This window comes from Austrofundulus limnaeus, unplaced genomic scaffold, assembly GCF_001266775.1.
Source record: "Austrofundulus limnaeus strain Quisiro unplaced genomic scaffold, Austrofundulus_limnaeus-1.0 Scaffold416, whole genome shotgun sequence".
Taxonomy (NCBI): Eukaryota; Metazoa; Chordata; class Actinopteri; order Cyprinodontiformes; family Rivulidae; genus Austrofundulus; species Austrofundulus limnaeus.
In genome coordinates, this window is record NW_013952818.1 from 9,507 (window position 1) to 14,200 (window position 4,694).

General features: G+C 46.5%; 1 long non-coding RNA gene across 1 annotated transcript in view; it reads left to right on the top strand.

Annotated features, from left to right (window-relative positions):
* LOC106528985 (uncharacterized) overlaps positions 1-4,694 on the top strand; it is a 17,492-nt gene that overhangs the window by 1,392 nt on the left and 11,406 nt on the right. The window contains exon 2 of the long non-coding RNA XR_001311571.1: positions 4,334-4,335. This is a non-coding gene — a long non-coding RNA (uncharacterized LOC106528985). The remainder of the gene's footprint in view (positions 1-4,333; positions 4,336-4,694) is intronic.

The following is a 4,694-nucleotide window of genomic DNA, read 5'->3' on the forward strand; positions in this document are numbered from 1 at the left end:
GGACTACAAGGTTGTTTCTGTTCAAAATTTTCTAAGTTTTTGGGTTTCCAAAAAACTACATACAGCAGCTTTAACAATAGGTGTTAATTAGGTGTGAACAATACTGTAGCCATGTGATGTGAGTATCAGTCACCTGGAAGCAGGACTCAAAAGCCTGAATTTTGCCTGAAACTCTCAGACTGAAGAAGTCTCTTGGAAGAGAGACGAAACGTTTCATTAGAGAAGAACCCGTCCAGAAGACCTATACAATTTTTTTCCTTTTCATTCACATTGTGCTTTTTTGCAAATGAACTATAACTTGTAAACAAAGCCACGAGGGTGACGATCATTGCTCCCACTGGACAGAAAGGACGGTGGCAGGACTGAGCGCACATACCCAGAATAAAACAAGAAAGCGCATGCTGCGGTTCTGATACACACATTTATGCTGTTAGTACAACTGCAATAGCATTTAAAATGTCAAAAGCAGCTAATTTAATGGTGGTTTTGTGATGATATTCTAATTTTGGAGCGACATCAGTAAACGTGTCCTGCGACCCATAGGAGACGAGGTGCTCTTCGTGTTCTGACCCACTTCATGCTGCCAGCAGAGCTGCTAAGCAGGAGACAATGAAACAGGTATGATTTCAGTTTATTTAGCTCAGCAATGGTGGCCTTTGAAGTCCAAAAAGGAGCATGTTTAATGCAGTTAGTTCGGTTAGAGTCCGGTCCATATTCACCCAGAAGCGAACCACACCAGAGTTCGTTTGGAAATGAACTGAGACCACCTCAAAAAGCGTGTCTCGGTCTGGTTGTTTGATCTGCACCAGAGTTTGCATGAGAGTATTCACACCTGCACAAAAGGTCCGGACCAATGCTGGAAATGAACTCTGGTTTGTTTAAAGCGGAGCAAATTGTCAGGTTTGAATACGACCTTAGAAATATGAATATAAGACTTATCAAGACTCCGCGGAGACCCTGATCTAAAAAATTTGTAGATATTTCTAAAAAGCATTTTATTTTGTTATTTTATTTGTATATTTTTTGTGTCCCAAAAAATACTGGTGGGGCGGTGCCCTAGCGCTCTGTAGTGACAAGCCGCCACTGCATTTCATGCTTTTAAATACTTCTTTTTCACAGTTAAATAATTAATTTTCAGTCTATATAAAATGGAACTGCAATGCTTTAGCCTTCCTTGTTATTGTAACTCCACAAGCCACACTTTCATCCCTGTTCCAAGGCATGTCTCAAGTTATTTTGAAGTTGTCTCTTTAAATCCAAAAAAGGAGCTTCACAACCCACCCCGTCCAGCTTCTAGAGCAGTTCCTTCTAGTTTGAGAGAAATGTTTATGACTATATTATAATCATCTGTCCGTCCGTCTATTTTCTGCCACTTAACTGGGATGGGGTCGTGGGGGCAGCAGCCTAAATAGAGAGACCCAGACTTCCCTCTCCCCAGCCACTTGGGCAAGCTTGTCCAGGGGAATCCCAAGGCGCTCCCAGGCCAGCTGAGAAACATAGTCCCTCCAGTGAGTCCTGGGCCTTTCCCTGGGCCTCCTCCCAGTGGGACATGCCCGGAACACCTCACCGGTGGGTTGTCCAGGAGGCATCCTAACCAGATGCCCGAGCTACCTCAACTGGCTCCTCTCGACGTGGAGGAGCAGCAGCAGCAGCTCTACTCTGAGTCCCTCCCGGATAACCGAGCCTCTCACCCTATCTCTAAGGGAGAGCCCAGACACCCTGCGAAGGAAACATTTTGGCCGCTTATATCCGCGATCTCCTTCTTTCGGTCACTACCCAAAGTTCGTGACCATAGATGAGGGTAGGAACGTAGACCGACCGGTAAACCGAGAGCTTTGCCTTCTGGCTCAGCTCCTGCTTCACCACAACAGACTGGTACAGCGCCCACATCACTGCAGATGCAGCACCAATCTGCCTGTCTATCTCCCGCTCCATTCTTCCCTCATTCGTGAGCAAGACCCCGAGATACTTGAACTCCTCCACTTGGGGCAAGACCTTCTCCCCGACCCAGAGGCGGCACGCTACTGGTTTCCGGCTCAAGATCATGGTCTCGGATTTAGAGGCACTGATCCTCATCCCAGCCGCTTCACACTCGGCTGCGAACTGCTCCATCAACATCAGCAACATTATCCGCAAAAAGCAGAGAAGCAATCCTTTTTTTGGATGGCCTCCCTTCTCCCATTATAGCCATCCTCTCCACACCTTTATTATTTTTTAAGTGAAGAGAAAATAGAGACAGAGAGAAAAACAGAGGGAGAAGTAATTAGAAAGATAGAAAGACTGAAATAACGATTAGAAATATATTAAATATATACACCAACAAAACACAGGACCACACACCCAACATCTGTCCGCTCACCTGAAAAATAAATGGATAAATACATGAAGGGCATATATAAATATATACACATACCCATACATTTATTTAGATGTACATACAGACATGCCTACATTCATAAATATTGTCAGTATATACACATACGTAGACATATATACACACTCAATGACCAGTCAGAACCCCCCAGTTCAGAGCACCTGTTTGTGAGCAGTTGTGAACATGTGTGTATATACAAGATTTCTCCAATGGAATAGCAGAGAAGCAATCCTAAGGTCACCATAAAGGATCCCATCAACACCTTGACTGCACCTAGAAATTCTGTCCATAAAAGTTATGAACAGAATCTGTGACAAAGGGCAACCTTGGTGGAGTCCAACTCTCACCGGAAACGAGTCCAACTTACAATGGCAATTGGCAATGCGTACCAAGCTCTGGCACTGGTCGTACAGGGAACTATACCCCATACTCCCAGAGTACCGCCCACGTACCGCCCACAGGAGTCCTCGAGGGACACGGTCGAATGCCTTCTCCAAGTCCACAAAACACATGTAGACTAGTTGGGCGAACTCCCACGCACCCTCCAGGACCCTGCTGAGGGTGCAAAGCTGGTCCGCTGTTCCACAACCAGGACGAAAACCACACTACTCTTCCTGAATCCGAGATTCGAGTATCTGATGGACCCTCCTCTCCAGAACCCCCGAATAGACCTTACCAGGGAGGCTCAGAAGTGTGATCCCCCATAGTTGCAACACACTCTGCGGTCCCCCTTTTTAAGTAGGGGGACCACCACCCCAGTCTGCCAATCCAGGGAAACTGCCCCTGATGTCCACATGATATTGTAGAGTCATGTCAACCAATGCAACCCCACAACATCCAGAGCCTTAAGGAACTCTGGGCGAATCTCATCCACCCCCGGAGCTATGCCACCGAGGAGCTTTTTTAACCACCCAGGCACCAGAGATTGGAGAGTGCGACCCAGGGTCCCCAGGCTCTGCTTCCTCATGGGAAGACATGTTGGTAGGATTGAGGAGGTCCTCAAAGTATTCCGCCCACCAATCCACAACATCCTGAGTTGAGGTCAGCAGCGCACCATCCCCACCATAAATAGTGTTGGTGGACAACCACATTCCCCCCTGAGACGCCGGAAGGTGGACCAGAATCACCCCAAAGCCATACGGAAGTCTTTTCTCATGGCCTCTCCGAACTCCTCCCATGCCTGAGTTTTTGTCTCAGCGACCACCCGAGCCGCAATCCGCTTGGACTGCCGATACCTATCAGCTGCTTCCGGAGTCCCACAGGCCAAAAAGACCCGATAGGACTCCTTCTTCAGCCTGACAGCATCCCTCACTGCTGGTGTCCACCAGCGGGTTCGAGGATTGCCGCCACGAAAAGCACCGACAACCGTACGGCCACAGCTCAGGTAAGCCGCCTTGACAATGGAGGCTCGAAACATGGCCCACTCAGACTAGATGTCCTCCACCTCCCCCGGAACATGTTCGAAGTTCCCCCGGAGGTGTGAGTTGAAGCTCCGCCTGACGGGAGACTCTGACAGATATTCCCAGCAGACCCTCACTATACGTTTGGGTCTGCCAAGTCTAACCGACATCCTCCCCCACCAACGGAGCCAACTCACCACCAGGTAGTGGTCAGTTGAAAGCTCCGCCCCTCTAGTCACCAGAGTGTCCAAAACATGTGGCCTCAGATCAGATGAAACAACAACAAAGTCGATCATTGAACTGCGGCCTAGGGTGTCCTGGTGCCAGGAGCATATGTGGACACTCTTATGACTATATAATAATAATAATAATGATAATAATAATAATAATAACTAGAGAAGTTGCATTTCCTACGAAAATGCAAGTGTGAATGCCATTTGCGCAGAACTATAGCTGAAGTAGCAGAAGAATAGCAGAAAGTAGCAGAACTATAGCTGAAATAGTAGAAGAATAGCAGAAAGTAGCAGAACTATAGCTGAAATAGTAGAAGAGCAGAGAGTAGTGGAACTATAGCTGAAGTAGCAGAAGAATAGCAGAAAGTAGTAGAACTATAGCTGAAATAGCAGAAGAATAGCAGAAAGTAGCAGAACTATAGCTGAAATAGTAGAAGAATAGCAGAAAGTAGCAGAACTATAGCTGAAATAACAGAACAGCATAAAGTAGCAGAACTATAGCTGAAATAGCAGAAGAATAGCAGAAAGTAGCAGAACTATAGCTGAAATAGTAGAAGTATAGCAGAAAGTAGCAGAACTATAGCTGAAATAGCAGAATTGCAGAAAGTAGCAGAACTATAGCTGAAATAGCAGAATAGCAGAAAGTAGCAGAACTATAGCTGAAATAGCAGAATAGCAGAAAGTAGC